The sequence below is a fragment of the Lepisma saccharinum genome, chromosome 10 (assembly GCF_977018435.1).
Source record: "Lepisma saccharinum chromosome 10, izLepSacc3.1, whole genome shotgun sequence".
Taxonomy (NCBI): domain Eukaryota; kingdom Metazoa; phylum Arthropoda; class Insecta; order Zygentoma; family Lepismatidae; genus Lepisma; species Lepisma saccharinum.
Window position 1 is genome coordinate 60,750,196 of NC_139238.1, and position 21,984 is coordinate 60,772,179.

A 21,984-nucleotide genomic window follows, 5' to 3' on the forward strand; every position below is an offset into this window, starting at 1 on the left:
GAATGAATTTTGTTTATCATCATGTGATTTTCAACATGTGTTTGTGTATGTGCAGTAGTGATTATTTTATTGTTGGACAGCAAGGATATCCTTTAAGTACATACAATGAATAAATCACTTGAGATATGCAATTTAGAAATAAAGTGATTTTGTGTTGATGTTTTCTTTTTGGTTGGACAGCTAAGCTAAGTACTTGTGTATAGTATGTAGTATAGTATGTGCACAGTATATAAAAAAGTAGTTTATCAATTTATAGCTCTTTTGTATGTTGTTTTCTCCCATAATGAAAAACTGTGTGCCAATTTTTTTTTCCACTGCTGGTATATACCGCTGATCTAACATTTTATTTACCGCTCTCCTCAGTTTTTATTTACCATAAATTTGTGTCCCTACCCATTGCGATAGAGAACTTATTAGATGAATGAACATACAGATTAAACGAACAAATTTGAAGCGCATCCTTTCGTCAAAATGCCTAGAAAACAATATTACATACTTCTTCACTAATACAAAAGAATTAAAAAAACTGTCCTTGGTAGGAATCGAACCTAGACCTCACTGGTGAAAGCTCTGTACGCTAACCAACACTCTATCAATAACACCATGTTTTCTTTTTTCCAGTCAGTCTGTTTCCTTCCTCAGCACCTGAAGACGAAAATGCATGTTAATTTCTCTCATAATTGTTTCATTGTCTATTAATAGAAACCACGTATGTCACAAATAGACGCATTCTTTCTGTGAAAAATCCCATGTTTCGCACATCGTGCTTCTCTATTTACTGTTATTTGGACATTCACTTGGAAGTTAAAACTTAGCTTTGTGTGTTTGTTTTCACGTGCATGTGTGTGAGAAGAATGGTGTGAACGTGTGTTCGATGTTTTGCTGGGCATTATTTTCGTTCAAAGCATTAATATAATTGTAAAATATGGAATTTACTGTAATGCAAAGAGTGAAAATATAAACCCAGTCCGTCAGGTTCGTTCCCAAACAACATTAAATAATGGAACGTAACGTGGACCGAGTATTATTCCTCCATGTCGAGAACACGAGACATTACAATCGACAATCTTCATCTCGTATTTCTCTTTGGCATCTCTACTCAATTTACAGAGATGTATACCCGTGACTGGTATATAAGCCGCAGAATTGCAATGCTGGTTGGGTTGTCTAGTCACAAGGCGCTTGGTGGTCAGACATGGATGGTTTGCTTCAGTGCTTCTTCAATAGGGTCGTTACAACCCAGAAGTGTCTGTGACTGTACCCTCTCAATGCATCTATGTGTAATGCGTATAATTTATTCAAAATATCATTAAGTGGAAGACAGAACAATTCCATGGACTATCTGGCATTCATCAGATACGTAGTGCAAACATATTTAGCCAAGTACATACACGAACCGACCACAGTTGGGAAGGACACCGCAATCAGTGAAGACAAGAGTACTCGACAGTATTCGGCTTGATGGAAAAGGATATTTGATTGGAACAAGTGTCACGCAAGTGCGGTGTGCTAATTGCCACAAAAATACAACCAAGAAGTGTCTGAAATGTAATGTTGGGGTACATGCAAATTGTATTCTGAGCTATCATACACAAGAAACTTCTCTTCATTCTCAATGTTTTTTTTTCTTCTATTTGTTTCTGCGTGTGATGTAAAATAGTATAATAAAGCCATTGTATACCCTTAGAATCAGTTTTAATGATAAACAAAACAAAATAATACGTAAATTTCACCACTCTGTAAATAACCACTGTGTCATTTTTGAGATATTTTACGTTATTAATAAACCCCAACCCTCCAGTGCCCGCTGCCCCAATTTTCGGGCGGTTGTTTTCTCAAAGATAACAGCTCGAAAAGATAATTGTGAAGTTTTTCATCATACTTGGTACCCAAATAACGAGTTTTCAAAATATGACAAAAAAATTGAATAAAAAAATAATTTGGTAATGTATGGGTTAATAATGTTTCAAAGAGAAATGCAATTTGCATAATTCTCAATTTGATTCTAAAACAGATTGGTACGATATTAAATTGTTATATTATTTAAAAGTTAAAAACATATCCTAATTGATGATACGAAAGTAGTGAAAATTCTTCACAAAATATTTTGTTTGAATTTCTCAGTAGATGGTTCTCCTTCCTTGACCAGGTCTGAAATTCACATATTTCACATTTGCACAATGTTACGCAGCCACTTAGAGTCTTGGGATTTTGCACTTTTCGTAGTGTTCTAACAACTGACCAAAATTCAGCTTTCACGAAATTTGTTCCGAGATACGTTTTTTCCCCCTTTATTGATCCATGACTGGGATATAAGGTGTTCCATTCAATTAGCCAGATCCTTCTTTATTCCTCTCTTCAAAGCCGTCCCAAAGTGATTGATTGATTTGGTGCTTTAAGTTCACTTTATGCACAGTAAGGCTAATCGAGACTGGGCCTACAGTTTAAAAACAGAGACTTCATTTAACTGTCAAACATACTTTATTCCCACCAAAATTTTACGTACACGTTTTTAGATATTCAAGGTCAAAAGATTATATCATGTGATCTTGAAATTAAATTAAATTTTATCTTTAATGAAATTGTGACAACTTATTTAACTTCTATATTAATATATGCTCTATTCTTAATGAAACATAGAAATACAGATTGCACATTAGAAAACAGGGGTGAATAAAAGTGCAGTGAGTACATTCGGGGACAACACTGATATTGTTTATATCAATCTTGGACAGCTCATAAATTGTTTGGTATGTGCTGCTAAGTGTCTGCAATATTAATGTCTATCCAGAGGGAAAGGGGGCTGTTTCCATTATTGAATGTGTAAACATTGGTAGTAATGAAATAAATAGAATGAGTTCGGCGTCTTGACTTACTATCATGCTATTTGCCAGGTGGCATACAACTTGCATACTGTTTTATAGAGTAAAAAATGGTTACTAAAACGTATCCATGAAATATATTTCGTAAAAGATTATATGGGGTATTGTTGACCCTACCCCACACAGTAATTACCTTTGTAACATTTAAAATTAAGCCTGGTTTACATTTGTCGAGTAGACGGGAGAGTTGTTGGACCGAGTAGGGTAAAGCGATCCTCGTGTGAACAACTGGGGAGAGAACTCGCACTAGTAGTAAGGACAGTCCAGTGGCTGTTCAAGGAGGAGAGCGGCTCGACCGAGTTGCTTCCCCGCCCACTGATTTTTCACCCGCGAGTAAACTTGACAGACCACTCGATGAATGTAAACGTTTTCTGAGGAGAGTCTGTGTTGTGAGTTTGCTTGTAGAACTTGTAGAATGACACACAAAAATTTATCTTCCGTAATTCTTGTAAGTTCTGTTCGTATATTGTCTTTCAGTTCATGTATAGTGTGGGAATTGTTTCTATAGACTCTATATTTTAGGGTTCCCAACAAATAATAGTCAGTTAGTCCCACTCGAAGGGCTGTAGAAACACTGCCTGGGTAAATTTCACCCAACGCGCAGTCATACGTTTCAGTTTGGTTCTCTAACATGTTATTTTCCCTCGCTTTTATCCAATGTGCGAATCAAATCAAATGTTTAAAATTAATAAAATTATATTAATCAATATGGTATTACTAATTACGTGCTTTGAAACAATTAAAATTCGGACTTAAGAAGGAATTTTCTCGTGGGTATTTTTACCCAGCACGCGTCCTGCCGGGTAAAAATTGGTAAAAATGCAACTTGCAAACAGAGTAATCAAAATTGTAGTTGGGCATCACTTTGAACAACTCTTACCACACAGGTAATTGTCTACATTCTAAATATATATGTGCGTAAAAATAAGCAGGACATCATGGGTCGAAAATCCCGGTATCTGCGACATGCCTCACCGTTCTGCAGTCACGCGTTATCTCGGCCCAGAGCCAAAACGAACGCACTGTATTTTAATTTTAAGCATATGTGCTTGCCTCTCTTATAACAAGACAAATGCACTGTTTTGTAGCTTTACAAGGCCAAGAAGAAATAGCTTTGATCAGTCATTCTTTGAGTTCAACAACACAATAGCTGCGATAAGAAGTTTATGGACTGGAGAATCTACCATGGCGTGTTGAAATCTATTGTGTCTCGAGATTGCCTTACCACATCCGGTTTACATTGCTTCGTGTCTTATCCACAGCTTACGGACTTGCCTTTCTCTCGGCTTCGATTTATCCTTGTTTGAGTGGATGTAAAAGACGACCAGCTTATCGTCATTTGTACGTTTAATAATTGGGCCAGCAGTAGGGTGATTCCATGGTGACGTGTGTGACTTTCGTAAGAAATATGTTATAGTATTTTTATTCATATATTTGCGAATGAAATGGCTCTCTTTCTTTTGTGAATTATTTTGAGGTAAGGGACAAATAATGACCATGGAAGATTCCAGATGTTTTCTGTGATTGATGCCTGGGGGAAAAAATTCTTACGCCTTTGTGCAGTGAGATAACGTCTTGGAATCATTGACAAGCTAACTCTGTGAAGTGACTGTTGGTATTTTGCACTCATTTTTGTCAAAGCTACCAGGGAAGCGGAGTTTCAATTCCATTCAGGTTTGGTTTTGTTACGGTTTCTTCTTTTCTTGTGTGAATATCGTGTTTTTACAGACGTGTGTGACATCCTTTTGTACCATGTGTGACTTCCAAATTTTGCTAATTCTCATCAGGCACAATAATTGAGATAGAGCATGGATACAGGCATGCGCGTCCGGAAGGTGTGGGGAAAGGGTGGCTGCGGCCCTCCCTGGAAATTAAAAGTCAACCAAAAATTATAAATTTTTCACAAATAATTGCATTTCAGCAACAATAATATGTGTTAATTATTACATGAATATGATAAATTCAAATGTAAGCAATGTTTTTTGAGGAAACAACACTATTATTGGGAAAAATGTGTCTTGATGCCCCCCTTGGAAAAATATCTCCCTTGCCCCTCCCTGGAAAAAATCCTGCGAACGTCCAAGGGTACAGCGCCTATAACACGTAGTGTGGAAATCTGGACGGTTCTGGCGGGTTCCACTCAGATATGATACCGCTAGAGGCGCTGGTGTCGGTACGGCTGCATTGCATTCGTCTGTTTATAATGGAAGTAAATGGAGTTTTCGCTGCAACGGCTGATTCTTTTACACGAAGCATTTCTATGAATGTGATAATTGCTGTGATATTTGGCACAGTGGTTGCAAAGATATTAATGAACATTCTAGACAGTCGACCACGTTCTGTTATCGTTTTACTTTCATTAACAATACGGGAGAAAAAAAATACGTGTGGATTGCTCGTGGTAACTAATTTTTTGTGTATGAATTAGGTTCATTATTATTACTATCATCATCATCATCATCAATTCTTTTAAAGATATACACACTGAAGCATTTGTATTTTTTATTTTGACTGTCTCCTTTCTTACGCTTTAAACTAATGGCTGCGATGATGATAATGATGATTCCATGAAACGACATGGGGGGACCCACGAAACTTCCTTAGTTACATCGACATGAGTGTAAGGACAAGCGACACGAGATGTTCCCACTAGTGACACAGACACTTCCAGACTGTAAAATAGCATTCATTGCACATGAGGGCCCAAACAACAAACGCCACGTTCATATGTCGTATTCGCGTGCTACTTGTTACTTCGGTCGGAAAGCTCCTTAAAGGAAGGGTGCTCAGACTGCTAATTGTGCGAGGAACAGATCTAGGCGATACGATAAGCCACACGTATCGCTTTGTCGCTTGTTTGTTGCTCAAACTGACCATTTCCTCAATAGCTTGCAACGTGTTGCCGGGGTTTGTTGTTCGCGCATGCGCGATGCAATGAGTGTCTTGTTTTAGGGAGATTGCGTACCAAAGCAACATCCGCCACGCGACACTTATCGCTTGAGGATTTCACCAACAGAACGCTGGTGTGAAATCCTCGCACCGTTTGTAGCGTTTTGCTTTTGTCTAAAATCTCCTTGAGGAAACGGTGCAGTCAGAGCTTGTGTCTCTACGGTTCGAAAGGCTGCATTGATTACAGACTGCTCGCTTCCAAGCGACACTTGTGGTTTGTCGCCTCGGCATGAAATATCTCTCAGGATACTATTTATATTCTAATAACATAGAAAAATTAAACTCTAGTACGCGATCCAACACCTGACGTCCAGAATCACATTGCGATGTTTATTCTTGTGTTACGCATGCTATTTATTTATTAATTTTATTTTACTTTTCTTTCAAAATTAATGTCATTTCGTGACTGCAAATCGCTCCACAAATATAACTGTTTCCATCAATACACGTACCGCCTTTGAAGACAAACAAATCTGTACAATATATTCCAAAAACTAACAAAGCCGCATTAATTTCGTAAGAAAATTAGCTGCCGTACTGACCTCACTGCCATCTATGTTGTCATCCATCTCGGGAACCAGTTTCTTGGGTCGTTTTCCACACTACGTTATTCAAGGCGCTGTAACATGGGCATCAGAAAATGTTTTCTTGACAAACTGAAAAATTGAAATGATGTACCTGTCGACCTTCGTGGCGCAATGGTTGTGACAGGGCCCTACGACGACAGTGGTCCCGAGTTCGAATCCTGGCATGAGTGTACCTTGTTAGTGTCCCTTCATCATTTTCATCATAGCATCACTCATATTCGTCGCCGAAATTAGCCAAAAGTCACAGAAGAGAGAAGTAAAACAAATCAAATCAATAAATATGAGGAGTAGTGTAGAAATTAGTTAGTGGCAATTGTACTTTTAGTACAGCGCCTAGAATAACGTAGTGTGGAAAACGGCATGCTTCTGCGAAGTCAGGCTGGTTCCACTCGAAAATGATCCGCTAGAGGCGCTGGTGTTGACCCCGGTGCTTGGTGTTCGACTGCTTATATTGGAAGTAAATGGAGTTTTCGTTGCAACCAGTGACGTGCACTGAGGAGTAGCTAGTCTAGCAGAGATAGATCAATCAATCTCACATCTCGAATTATATTCAAATCACAATATTTATTGTCTTGATAAAGCCACCACAGCTCATACGCAACACTTTCTTTTCCACGCGCTTCTCGTCCATCGGTGTTCTCCGCGGGCAAAGCTGGCTGGATACCCTAGCTCGCTCTTCTTCCGCCAGACCAGTTTCCAAGTAGAAATGGCCGGAAGATTTCTACCTCTACCTCCCTTGCCTCCTCGCTCCCTGCTGCAATGGTTGAAAGCCCGTGCTTTCAGGTCCCCCAGTCTATCTCCTATAGGACAGATAGGGGATTGGTTTCTCATAATTTTTTTGTAAATCCTCTATGTTCCTTATGTTCTCTGTATTTACACAAACTTTTACACGTTGTACAATATGTGCGTATGTATAATATGGGATGTAGTTTTATTATTTATGAAATGGGAACGTGTTATGTGCAGACAATAATGTTATGCTTTCTTTCTTTTTTTCTTTTACAAATATGGAATATATAATGATTAAATTACAAATATATGCTCAGGCTCTATCTGACTCTCGTTTTAGTAGTGTTTTATTTAAATATACTACTCTTGGTCTCTAACAGTCACAAATACGGATGTATTTATTTGGGCAAGAGAACGCGTGTTCATATTGTTGTTGGTTTCGTTTATTTTACTTCGCTTTTCTGCCACATTTGGTTATCGCGAAAATGAGGATTGAGTGATAATATGATGAAATTGGTTAAGGGACCTCATATGAACAATCCAGGCCAGGATTCGAACCCGTGATGAGTGCGTATTCTTGTCCTATGTGTTGCAGTGAATAATGAAATAATTTGGAATAAAAAATGTATCTCAGAACTCAAAAAGTCAAATGAATATCATTGAAGAAACTACAAAAAAGTGTGTTGTGTTTTGTTACCTGTCACCAAATCAACCAAGCGTGGGGGACTGGTTATCATAGCGCGCTACGACACCAGGATTTCCGGGTTCGAACCCCGACCCAGGCATGGGCGTTCCCTGTGCTCGTCCCTTCATCAATTTCATCGTATCTTCGCAATTAACCAAATGTGACAAAAAAGCGACGCTAAGTAACAAAAATGAAATCAAATCATTGATTGATTGCTCAATTTGGTTCATTTTACTTCGCTTTTCCGCCACCTTTGGTACAACAAAATAGATGAAGGAACACACACAAAGAACACAAATGGCCAATCCGAGATTCGTACCCAGGATCTCGGGCTTAGAGTCAAATCAAATAGTTTTTACTTTCGAATGTGGGTGGGGTTACGTGTACTTTTTTCTGGTACTCATTCATAATTTTGCAATCTTTTCCTGTTATTGACATTCTCCTTTTTTGTAGGAATACTGGCCCTAAAGGGAGGAAAGGTGTGACCCACACCAACCCCCCCCCTCCCTTGAGCACGCCACTGACTGCTACCCCAAGTGTCGACGTCACCGCACGTTACTGGCTGCAACGTCTGATTCTTTTACATGAAGCATTTCTATGAATGTGATAATTGCTATGATATTTGGTACAGTGGTCGCGAAGATATTAACGAACATTCTAGACAGTCGACCACGTCCTGTTATCGTCACACTTTCGTTAATAATACGGGAGAAAAAATACGCGTGGAATGTTCTTAGCAACTAAATTTTTGTGTATGAATTAGGTTTATTATTATTATCATCATCATCATCATCATTTCCTTTAAAGATATACACACTGAAGCATTTGTATTTTTGATATTTGCTGTCTCTTTTCTTCCGCTTTAAACTAATCGCGGTGATGATGATAATGATGATTGCATGAAACGACAAAGGGAACCCCACAAAACTTTCTTAGTGCCATCTACATGAGTGTAAGGCAACTTTCAAACCAATGGGACAAGCGACACGGGATGTTCACACTGTCACACTAGTGACACACACTTCCAGACTATAAAATAGCATTCATTGCACATGAGGGTCCAAACAGCAAACGACACGTTCATATGGCGTATTCGCGTGCTACTTGTTACTTCGGTCGGAAAGCTCCTTAAAGGAAGGGTGCTGAGACCGAAGCGACGCGCTACAGGGGGAGTTCCCAACTAAGTGACAAGCGACATGGTGCATTCAGTCTATTAGCAAGCGTTGCTTGCGAACAACAGATAGGCGACACGATAAACCGCACATTACAACAACAGATCTAGGCGACACGATAAGCCACACGTGTCGCTTCTGCGTCGCTCAAACTGGGCCATTTCCTCAATAGCTTGCAACGTGTTGCCGTGGTTTGTTGTTCGCGCATACGCGATGCAATGAGTGTCTTGCTTTAGTGAGATTGCGCACCAAAGCGACAAGCGGCACGCGACACTTATCGCTTGAGGATTTCACCAACCGAACGCTGGCCTGTGCTTCCCGTCATGCCGCTACGATGTGAAATGTTGCTCTTGATTGGCTCCTTTCCAAGCAACATGTGTCACTTCGGTATGAAAGTTGCCTTGGACCGAATGACCCGTTCGCTTTGGTGTAAATTCTCCTTGAGGAAACGGTGCAGTCAGAGCTTTTGTCCCTACGGTTCGAAAGGCTGCATTGACTTCCGACTGCTCGCTTTCAAGCGACATTTGTGGTTTGTCGTCTCGGTATGAAATATCTCTCAGGATACTATTTATATTCTAATAACATAGAAAAATAAACTCTAATACACAGTCCAAGACCTGACGTCCGGAATCACATTGCGATGTTTCTTCTTGTGTTACGCATGATATTTATTTATTAATTTTATTTTACTTTTCTTTCCAAATTAATGCCATTTCGTGACTGCAAATCACTCCACAAATATAACTGTTTCCATCAATTCACTTACCGCCTTTCTAGAGAAACAAATCTACACAATATATTCCAAAAACTAACTAAGCCGCATTACTTTCATAGTGGGTCGATCGCACTGCCATCTACTTGTCATCGTCTCGGGGAACCAGTTTCTTGGGTCGTTTTCCACACTACGTTATTCAAGGCGCTGTACTTTTAGTACTTTAAATTAATTTCCATGTATTTAGAATTAATTTACATATATTTACAACTAATTTACACATATAACTAGAATAATTTACATCTATTTATAAGCATATTTACAGGTTTTATGAATATATGAATATTAATTGGTGAACATAAATGTAAATTATTCTAACTATATTTAAATTAGTTCCAAATATATATATAAATTATTTCTAAACACATACAAATTAATTCTAAATACTAAAACTACAACTGCCACTAACTAATGTCTATACTACTACGATTTACGTACCAACTGCTACGTCTTACAAAATATTTTTGATGTGACATACGTATATCAAAACTTATAATTAAACATAAAACTTTTGCAATGTTTTTATTTAATGTTACTTAAATTCCATTGAATTAAACTGTCCACATGAACTTGCAACAGTAGGAGGATGCATTATTTTTACAATGATAGTGTCTGTGTAAGAAATTTTGTTATGAACAGCTGGCCATTTCCAATAGTTTCAAGATGGATTCATGGTGGATACCAATGTCTCTCTCTGACCAGTGTCAATAGCCAGCACTTCACCTGGACACACTCCGTGTTCATAAAACACTAAATACCAGTCACCCACCTAAATATATTTGAGTAGAATATTTTGTGGGATATCCTTAAGCTGATGAAACTCAAGAGTTGAATTATAGAGGTGTACAATTCCATCTGATGACCTTGAAACAATATGTATTTCTTTTTTCGTGGTAAACTGGCACGTTTCTATTCCATGGATGAACAATGCACAAAAAGTGGTCTATCTCCGTTTGAGAAACATACACATCAACTGTTTTTCCCTTCATTTCATGACGTTAGTAGCTGCACATGCAAAGTCTACAGAAGAATAGCATGAGTATATCTATGAGAATAGCTATAGATGAGAGCAAAATCACCTTACCTGTATGCCTTGATTGCTCAAAAGCCTTCGATTGCGTAAACTAGCATTGTGGTTACTTGTATTACCCACAGCTGGTTTGAATCGTACCTTTCTGGCAGCAAAGCAGTGTGTACAAATCAGAGGCAAAAATAACTGCTCTTCTGGCTGGTTAAACATTCGTAATGGAGTCCCCCAGTGGAGCATCCTTGGACCTCTTCTTTTCTCCATTTATATAATGGACTTGCATAAAAGTCTCTCAAGTGCTCAGTATCACCAATATGCTGATGATAGTCAGATTTACATACACACAGGGGTAAAAGAATACTCAAGTACGATATCACAACTAGAAAAAGAACTCGACGCCATTAGTAACTAGGCACAATTTAACCTGCTAAAATTAACGCGAGTCGAAATTCATCATAATATGATCCAAATTTATTGTGAAAAAGCTAAGCGAAAGCACAGGTCAAATGATACTCCCTAAATTGAATAACTACACATTAACTTTAGAAAAGACCGTTAATAAGCTAGGGGTTGTCAGGAATTCCAACCATAGAATGGTCAGATCATATCTCAACGCAGATAAAAGCCAGAAAATCTCTTCGAGCCTTGCACCACTTGTAGGCACTGAGGTTAAGAAAAAATTGTGCGATAGCCTAATATTATCACGGTTAATCTATGGAGCTATAGTTGCTTTCAATGCAAGCAGCTCTATATCTAATAACCTACAAAAACTACAGAATGCATGTATGAGATTCATTTACAAGCTCAAAATAAGGGTCCACATTTCAAAATACTTACACCGTTTGAATTGGCTTAATACAAAGAATTTTGCTAAGTGTCAGTTATTAACTTTAACACATAAAGTACTAAGCAGCAAACAGCCTGGATATATTTTTGAGTAACTGAATATAAATTCGAGCAGGCATCATAATGTAACGCGAAGGAATAATTTATTGTCAGTCCCAGTTCATAATACAACCTACGGAAGATCGTACAGCATATCTGCCACCAAAGAATGGAATTCCCTTCCAACCTCTCTAACATCCATCCAGTGTCATAAGCAGTTTCTTCTTCTTCTCACACGTGTCCCTATCGCTCCATTGCGATTTTGGACATAGGTACTGAAGGAATATATCAGACAAAATCCGATACCATCCCGCGCGTAACTAAACTCTTCCTCCTATTTATAAACATAAATAGGTCCTTCGCAAATTTTAACACACAAGAGAACACAAAACTCTTATTTCCTATTCACTAAAGTAATTAGGTCCTTAGCGGTATGAATGGAACGAACACAACACACACGTCCGCCCCACACCGAAGCTCAAGGCGAACCATTCATAAGCAGTTTAAAAATAAACTAAAAATCATATACTAGCAAGGCAACTAAGCACACAATCACGAGAAACTTTTCTGTTATAAATGTACATCTATTGTAATAATTGGCAACTCTGTTCATGTAACTTGTTAAAACTATTAGCATTCCAAATTTCATAATTTTCTTTTGTCTTTTCAATTTATTATTATTATTATTGCTATTGCTGTTTCATTCATTGTTCCAGCTGACTTCATACATGTATATGTATTAAAGATGAAAGCGATGAACATTAGATATCTATGTCCATTAGTTTATACATATAATCATTTTCTTATTTTCATTCAATTTGTATTTTTATGTTCAGTGTTCATCCACCTAACATGTAATCAGGATATATTCCATTTGAACTTTACTTTAAATTTACTTTGTAATAATCACCCAGACAAGGGTTTGTTGCAAGAGCGGCCTTAGAGGCCGAAACACGCCCGCTCTAATAATGACGATTCTATTATTCTTATTATTATTATTTGCTTTTGACTGCCTTTCTCACCAGGGATCCCATCTACAACTTCCTTCTCATGGGACATACCAGAATCTTTCCAGATAAATGACATCTTAAATTTTTTTACTATTAACTGAAGTATTTATAACCATAATCCTAAATTTTGATAAAGGACCATCACTCCAAATAGTATTTACTGCTGAATTGTATTGTCTACATTTGGACTTGCACAGAGGAAAATCACTTGAATTAACATGAACAACAACATCCAATTTACTGCTGAGATATTCAATTCTGACGGATGGGTACCAGCTCCCACCTTTTCCATCGTGCTATAAATCTGTAACCCAAACATTTGTGGAAGAAGTACTGGTGTACGCAAGATTTTTTCGGGGGGGGGGGGCAGCTAAACTTTTTAAATTGGATGGTTCAGTGGGTGGTAAAATTTCAACACCCCATATATACGTATGTATATATATAATATGTACGTACGTACATACATACATACATATAACGTGGAGTCATGGCAAATTTCATTTAAGAATAGCAGACACGGATTTCCTGTGTCGTAATGGAAGGTTTACTTCATTAAATTTTATTTCTTTATTTTTTAGAATTTATAGTTATTTTAAAAACTTTTTTTAAAAACAGATAATTTCGAAACATACAGCTCTAGACCTCTTTCTGGGATCTTGTCGAATGTGATGGAAGGGAAAATCAGAAATTGTTCATGTCAAAGTACCAGCAAAGAAACATGCATCTGTTCATTTCAATGTAGGTTATGATTCAATGGAAGGGTTCCCCCTCAATCTTGAACCATCAAACCTCTGGTTATGAATCACGCATCTGAACCAGGGGATCATTATTTCCAACTGAATACGCAAATTATATTATTAAATATATCGTACTTGTAGTGATCCAGTTCAGTTCAATTAAGTTTACAGCCCCATTGCTAGTATATATATCAAAATTTCGTCTGTACAGTCGCGCCAACTTACACGGGCCTACGGGGCTCGACCCTACACAATAATTTGTCGTGCTATTATTATTATTGTGTTTGTTATCGTGTTGGATAGATTATTGAAATCAGTAATTAACAGGTTGAAGGAAGTTAGGATGTCTTGTTAGTGCGTATTAATATCATAATACATGGAAGGAAAGATATTTTTCTGCACTTATAATTCAAGTGCATGAGCCCACCCAATGTTTTTGGAAACTTGGCGTTCATAGCAGTGTCTCTTATAGATGCAGAGGTGTGGCGTACATGTAGCCGCTGTTACCGCAGATAACAGCATAATATATAGAATTGAAGAACCTGTCTTAAAATATGTACGTATTATTACATACATAAACTGGTAATATTGGCGTAAAGTAAATATTGCAGACTGAGATTTTTTCTGACACCTGCAAAAGCGAAGAGGAGGAATGCTCCGGTACCCTCCCGAGGCAACATGAGGAAAGGGCCGTGAGCCCAGCAAGGAAGACTTTGCGTCGCGGCAAAGACTGGTACGGCGGGAGGAGGAGGCGGGTTATTGCCATGCCTGTTTAGCCGCCATAGTTGCCGGTGATCCTTACCGGATACAGATCAGTGTTGCCATATTCAATTGACAGAAGAGAGCTAAGTCGCCTAATTGGGTATATCCTACTCTGAAGGTGTCCACTCACACTGGAGAACATTGGCGCAGTGGTGGCGTCGCCGCCTTGTAATCAAGGGTTCCCGGGTTCGATACCCGGTGGAGGCACAAGTGGTTCGGATCTCACTTTAAACTTTAGGTCTAGTTCCGATTAGCCTTACTGTGCATGAAGTGGACATAAAACGCCAAATCAAAATTTAAGAAAATCAAATCACACTGGGGAAAAGCAAACTACCAAGTGATATTTTCTATTTACACTAAATATCAGCAATTACGAAAGTCCTCTTTGTCCTTCTTCGACATCATAGGCGAGAAGGAGAGGGATGGGGATGGTCAAAGGGTCCGCTGTCCTTCTAAAAATGACTACCTAAAATTCTATATTGATTGATTTGGTGTTTTAAGTTCACTTTATGCACAGTAAGGCTAATCGGGACTGGACCTACAGCTTAAAGTGGGATCCGAAACACTTGTGCCTCCACTGGGTTAAAATTCTATATTTCACGTTATATTATTTCGGTTACAGGAATTTGTGATAATTGTTGAAAGGGGCGATTGACATTGACATACGTTGTCACAGGAATGCGATAATTTCGGATTGAAGCAATGTTTTTGAGATAGCAGCACTGTTTTTTTGGTGAAACCATTACTTACAAGCATAATTACTCGATTGTTATCTTAGCTCGCTCTGAAGTGTCAGGTGTCGCAGGTTCGAATTCTCAGCAAGAAATGGTTATTTTCAATGTTTGTTGTTATTATTTTACATACATAATTATAAAAATTAATAATTACATACACAAAATAATAATAATAATTTTATTTTAATAATTCACCATGCATACTCATCGTCACGATTACGATTATAATATAAAGCGAAAGCCTTAAAGGTAGCAAGGAACGTAAAATATACGAAATAGTAGTGGGGTCAGAAATGAAATTTCTGTGGATTTAGCAAAACATGGGAGTGGGAGTAGTTTGAAAACAAATGATGACTACATCTACTCTACGTACGTCTCATTTGAAACAAAAAGTTTAGCGATTTGGGCAAATCTGGTTTTAAAATAAGTAAGATGGCAACCAGTGGCGAAGCGTCCTATGAGGCCAGGAGGCCCGGCCTACCCACGCCATTACTCTTTGAAAGGTGTATTTACTTATTTTGTCAAAACACATGTAATGCAATGGAAAAGTTTGGAATTTTCATTTATGATAATTACAAAAAAATTCTAACCCTGTCCAGTATACGAACTTTCCACGGAGTGAGGCACATTTGCTGGGGCCTCTTCTCTTCACATTCCGTCCTACGGTCGTATATGCCGGAAGCCTAATCTTACGAGTACTGTACGTATGCTTATAACGTGGTCCTGAGGCCGGCCTCGCAGTGTTACCCACTAGGACCAACAGAATATCAGCAACACTGCATTTCCGCCAGGGTTGGAAATTTGTGGTGTACCGGCATTTTTTGTAATCATTAGCCTGTGTTCGTGCAGAGATATTTCTATTTCATTGTACATTCTCCATATTTTGTACGAAACTTAGGTTTTTCCTTCCTTTCATCAACAAGTGTAAGTGAAATTGAAAATTACGGAGTAGTGTAGTTCTGACTTCGTTTTCTGGTCAGAGTGCAGATGGTCTTGTCGATTCACCCAACACCGTAGCGTAAACAGAAAGTCTTAAGAACTTAAAGTAAGTCTTCATACCAAATTATGTAAATTAAAATGCTAGCTACGCCTTATATTTACAAAGTAGTTTTACTTTCACTGGAAATAGAATAATTCATTATTATCGTGAACGGGGATTCCCTCGTTCGTTCCCTCTCTGTGAAAACTTGCCTCCTGCTCAGGACGCTACAAGGAAGAGTGGCTCGGAGCGCGAGGTTCGTGGCGGTAGAGCTTTGTTTGTGATTCGTGTGTTGTGCAGCGATCAGATTTACGCAAGAAGTGCCGGACTGAAATGCAAGAACAATGGAGTTCTTAATTCAGTGAAGATGTAATCATCGGTAAGGTAGGACCCACTTTTGGTCTTTCATGTTTCCTTCTTATAACAATCATTTCTAAAATGTTTTCAACTATATTTTCCTTTGCAAGTAGCAGTGGCAAGTGACAGCAAAATATTTAAAAAAATTCAAAGTTGTTGAAACGTTATTTAATGCGTTAACACTGTCGTCGAATAAATATTACAAGCAGACATATTTTTATGCAGCCGACACAAGCGAAGAGGTAGGCAGTTTCGTTTACCCTGAAGGGATAACAAGAGAAGAGGGCGGTCAATGAGAGTACAATACAAGGGAAGACTTTTTTTGGGTTTAGGACAAAGAGTTTTGTGTTATGGGGTTATTGCGCGGGCCATGTCTGTTCCGGGTCTGGGGGAACAGGCCAGTGTTGTCACATTGGATTGGCAGAAAAGAGCTGAATTGCGCCTAAAAATTGGGATTCTATTATCTCAAGCAACTACATTTATTATAACCTGTTTATATGTTACATAGTAGCCTGTCGTGTTGCCGGGTCCCAAATAAGTATCCTATGTTCTAGTATCACGTAAAGGTGTCTACTAACACAAGGGGTAGAACAAACTAGGATGCGAAGTATACACACTGAATGAGAGAGGTCACCTTTACTTATGTTATTTCTTGAAAGCCGCGTGGTGGTCATCCTAACACGTTACGAAGCCAGGTGACCTAATTGTGGTCATGTCAATGTTTCCTGATCATCTTTAATTCATTCTCCATACATTCTCATCGTCACGATTTGCATAGAGCAGAACAAATGAGACGAAAATATTCAAAATTTAAATTATGTTTACTTGCATACAGGTGTTAGAAATTCATTTATCTAGAAAGCCAAGACTGGAATTAACTACAATCATTCCTTTAGTTAGACAACAGATAACAATGGTGTTTTCCTCGGTGCGAGGAAGTCTTGCTAAAAAAACTAAGTTGGCAGCAGTAGAACGTACCAAACTGACAGTAGCTGAAAGTGCGGAATTCTGTCGTCTGCTCACGGCACAAACGTCAGACTGTTTAGAAAATTGTTGGGGTGGGGGGTGGGGGTTTCTAGCCCTTTTCACCTCAATTGCAAAATACATTTAGAATAAAAGTGATGAAGAATTGACAACAGGGCTCGAGAACGTCACGCCACTGGCAAGTAAAGAAGCGGCCTGGAGAGACATTGAACCACTCTCCATGACATAGCCCCCCCTCCCTTTCTTTTTACATATTAAAGCAACTAATGGAAATTATCGCACTTTTGTGCCTACCCTGCTAGGAAATCTACGCTTCGCCACTGATGGCAACGCTAGTAGAACTGGACTTCTTGTAGTGTAAGAGGGCAGGAGGGTGATTCACGTATCACTAAAGTCAACAACGGTTGGCGGGAAGGACTGTGCAGTGCAGTGGCGTGCGGTGCTAAATCAGGCAGGGAAACAGGTGACCTGCACTTGCCCCCTCCCCTCCCATACCTGTCGTAATATAATACAGTAGACCAAATAAAATTCAAGCCTTGTTGAAATTAACCAAATAAACATACGATACATCTGTTACAAATTGTCAGAAGTGACATACATGAAGCACGTTAAAATTATAACAATACTAATGTTAAAGCAAATTTGATATAATGTAAAGAAAACATTTAAAAAATTGTTAATGCGCAACAAAGAAAAAATTAATAAAAGCAATTTATGAGTGATCAGAGAAAAAAAATGTTTTGTCGAAACCTGTTTCATCTCTCTATTTGTAGATTATGTTGACATTTTTACTTTTTTTTGTAGAGTTGAGCATTCTTGTAATTCAAACGTCCTCAATGCAATAATGGCAATCAGATGGCCGAGTTTTTTCGTGACGTCCGCTAGATTTGTAGAAATTGTGACAAAATCCAAACTCCCTTCTTGGGAACAAACAAGGACAACAATAATTTGCCACTGGAAGAGTATCCAGTTAATCATTTTACAGAGTTGTAGTAACTTGTTTGAAAATGCCATGTGTACGATTTAGTTTTAGTTTTTAATTCGGTTAGGATAGGTGTTGGTTTGCTGTCTTTTCTGTAAAGTTCAATGAACTAAAAGCTTTCGTCTTCAGCCGGTCGATCATACAACACTCGCAATTCTACGCTCGCAACATTCGCTTTCTTGTCCTGCCGCTGCGTGCATCTTGGGGCTGGTGGACAGAGACCTGCACAAGACCCGGAGAAAACCCGTCTGCGAGGAGGCGCGCCTACAATAATATGCAACACGCACATCAAGCCCAGGTGTTCGACATCGCGCAAGCGAGCTTCACGTCACAGTGTTGCACAGGCTTCGATGCCTGACAGGCTTTTCTATCACCCGGGTCTTAAGAAGACCCGTGAGACTCGATGTAGTTCTTGCAGGTAGACGGCGAGCACTACTGTCAGTGTTGCCAGCGGCCATTATATTTCACTACGCATGGAAATATTTGAATTTCTGCTAGGCGCAGGTGCCTTGAGGTTGTAGAATCATTGGCGTAGCAAGGGGTGAGCGAAGTGGGCGACCACCCTGGGCCTCGCGCATATAGGGGCCTCGCGTCCTATGAGGTTGATACGAAAAACGTAATAAATGGAAGTGAGAAAGATAGAAAAGGCTATTTTTTGTGGGCAATAAAATTAAGACCTTTTTAACTGGCTTTATATTCTAGTTTAACGTTATAATTTGAATGAATACGTCAAATCAGAGGCGGGCGGGAGCTCTAAGCCTAAGGGGCCCCGAAAAAGTCAAAATAATTCTCATTTCTCATGTGAAACATCAACGCAAAAATTGCTTGGACAATTTTATCCATTTTTCTTCTGTGTCGTGACCTTGCATATCCTACCCGATTTTAATATGTTAATGGTAAAACACCTCAAACTGCCACGGAGCAAAGTATGGGGCATTTAAATGCTTCTGGTGTTTTAAACTGAAGAAGGGTATGGATAATATTAGCAGTTCTTCCTTCGTTCCTACAACTTCAGACGCAGCTATTGCCCTCTGTAACGGGCACGAAGATGATTTATCTTCCGAATTTCCTGATCAAGTTCTATGTTTCAGGAATGTGCTTAAATCTGAAATCAAGTGCTTTAGGAAAGTTTCTTCTCCTTGATAGCTCTACACTAACTTCCAGTGTTCTCTGTATCCTGTACTGCCTTCTGTTTGGGGGAAGGGATAAGTAAGTATTTGTATTTTCTTCTTTTGAATACATAAATGTCAAAGAAAGATATGTTGTAATATGTGAAAATTCAGAGTTAGAGCATCGATTTGTATAGTTATTAATGTAAGTGCAGCCACAACCAGCCATTCTAAGTAATTACGTAAATTTCCTGGAAGAAGCTGACTGTACTTGAGGGACCCAAGTTTATTTCTTGCGGACGCGTACTTTACGATTTTGTTACGCCACTGCTTCAAATATTTAATATTACAAGAACATTAAGACGTAACAACAAAATGAGATTCACAGTTATTATTATCATCTAAGTCCTAAAATTCAAAGTTAACTGGTACAATTTATGTGCAACAAAGTCAAAATTGCTAATTAAAAAAAAGTCAAAATTGCTAATTTAAAAAAAAAAGTCAAATTAGCTGTATCAGTTGATTACACCAAACATTTCACATTTATTGTGCAAATGACTATCGTTTTAAGATTTGCTGATGTTGAAACCGATTGTGTAGAAGAGCTTGTAGGTAGATACATTGGGCCCCTAGACAGGATTGTGATTTAGCGCACTCCCTTCCCCCCGCTCTATCAAGCACTGACATTTAATGTGCATCCTTCCATATTTTCTACTTAAGCCATGGTTTGTGACATTTACATCCTACAAACTTCGAAATGAGGAAACAAAGAACGACTCATTAAATAATATATAGGTTATATTTCAAGATTCTTACTTTGTATTTCTGATTTTTTTTAAAAAAAGTTTAGCACACTTAAGGATATTTCAGTTATCTTACTGCCTAAAGAACATCTTAAAAAACGTACTATTACTACTACTTTGGTTAATGAAAATTCCAGCAGCGTGTTACTATAGCTCTGCCAAGTGTAAATTTCTCTGTCGCGTACTATTAAATATAATTTTCGTCAGAAATTAATTATTATTGTAGGCTATTATATAAATATGATAATTTGCTGACGTTTCCTTGATGACTGTGTATCGATTTACATTGATATTTCAAACTTAAAGAATGATGGGGCCTTGCATTCAAATCTCGCCCAGGACCTCGCGATATGTTGCTAAGCCACTGCACCTAAGATTTTGTAACTTCTCAAATTAGTGTCATTATTATGTCAAACCAACTACCACATATTTTCTAAATTTGTTTCGATGGTCTTGAAATGGGTTTGTGTGTCTTGTTCATTTTATGTCACGTTTCTGGTCTTGAAATCGTAAATCTTCTGTCGGTTTCATTTTTACGTTGTTTGTTTGTTGAAATGTGTAAATAGCATTGCCTGTTATTTGCACCCGTGTGAAAATACAAGCTAACAATTATATTTTGTATCGTATTACTATCAATGCGGTCTGAGAACAAGATAACTAGCAACAAAACTAGCGAACGACGATTTGTTGAAAGAGATGACAATATTCAAAAACCTTTTATAATGCAAATTCTGATTTCATGTTCCATTTTATGGACCATCGTGCCTTAGTGTTCAAGGGGGGGGGGGGATCTTGAGCAACTAATTCGGATATTGAATTGTCAAAATTACACCAGAGAGAAAATCTGTTTGATTGATTGATTCATTTATTTGGTCAATTTATGCACAATAAGGCTAATCGGGACTGGACCTATAGTTTAAAGTGGGATCTGAACCATCATGTGCTTCCACCGGGTATCGAACCTGGTACCCTATGTTTACAAGGCGACGACACTACCACTGCGTCATAGGGGAGCACCCCCAAAAAAGTATAATGTAGAACAACCACCAGTCACACAAAGTTCCAAAGTATTTACGATGGCACTTTTTGCGAAACTTGGTTCGTACTCCTGTACAGGTGTCAGCAGTGGCAGCAATTAGGGGCGGGGCCGAGAGAGTGCAGTTGCCCCCCCCCCCACTTTTTGCTACTTTTGCACCACGCTAACCTCATGTACCAAGGGAAATTAAATTATCCTTGCCCCCCCCCCACTTTTTGCTACTTTTGCACCACGCTAACCTCATGTACCAAGGGAAATTAAATTATCCTTGCCCCCCCACCCCGTACATTTGCACTTTGGCCCGCTAGTTTTGGAACCCAATCGCCGCCACTGGGTGTGAGCGATACAACTGTTTTCTAGCAACGAATAAATGTCTGCAATTTCAAATTGATAAAAGTGATGAACATTTTAAGTGCTCCTAGAACAGTTTAGAATCTAAAAGTTGGCAACGGTGACTGCGTGACTCATGTATCTGGAGACGGTGCAAAACCGGAATGAGCGTTCGCTGAAGACAAGCAAGCTTCGTCTTGCAAGGCCTTCCAGTTACCCGTGGGCTTTCGATGCTTGACGGGTCAAAAACCAGGTATATAGTTTTACTCGCCCGCCCGACCAACCAGGCGGGCCTAGTAAGCGATTCTGGCCGTTGTGCAGCCCTCTGCTGGTGGAACAGGTGGACGCCAGCTGTTCCCTCGGAAGCTATTTCGTAGCGTTTAGCCAAGGCATTTAGCAGACGCTTAGACTGTAGAAGATTTTTCCAGTTCGTTACGATGACGGACGCAATTTTGAAATGAGATTAGGAAACT

At 38.7% G+C, this 21,984-nt stretch overlaps 1 protein-coding gene across 4 annotated transcripts in view; it reads left to right on the forward strand.

The window, feature by feature from the left end:
* The window catches only part of LOC145993918 (sodium-coupled monocarboxylate transporter 2-like), a 386,054-nt gene that overhangs the window by 13,232 nt on the left and 350,838 nt on the right, over window positions 1-21,984 (forward strand). For 2 of the 4 annotated variants that reach the window (XM_083129839.1, XM_083129844.1), the window contains exon 1: window positions 4,138-4,556. The exons of 1 other annotated variant lie outside the window; for it this stretch is intronic. The gene's annotated coding sequence lies outside the window, so the exon portion shown is untranslated. Of the gene's footprint in view, window positions 1-4,137; window positions 4,557-21,984 lie in introns of those variants that run through there. One more of the 4 variants, XM_083129840.1, reaches the window with a different exon arrangement.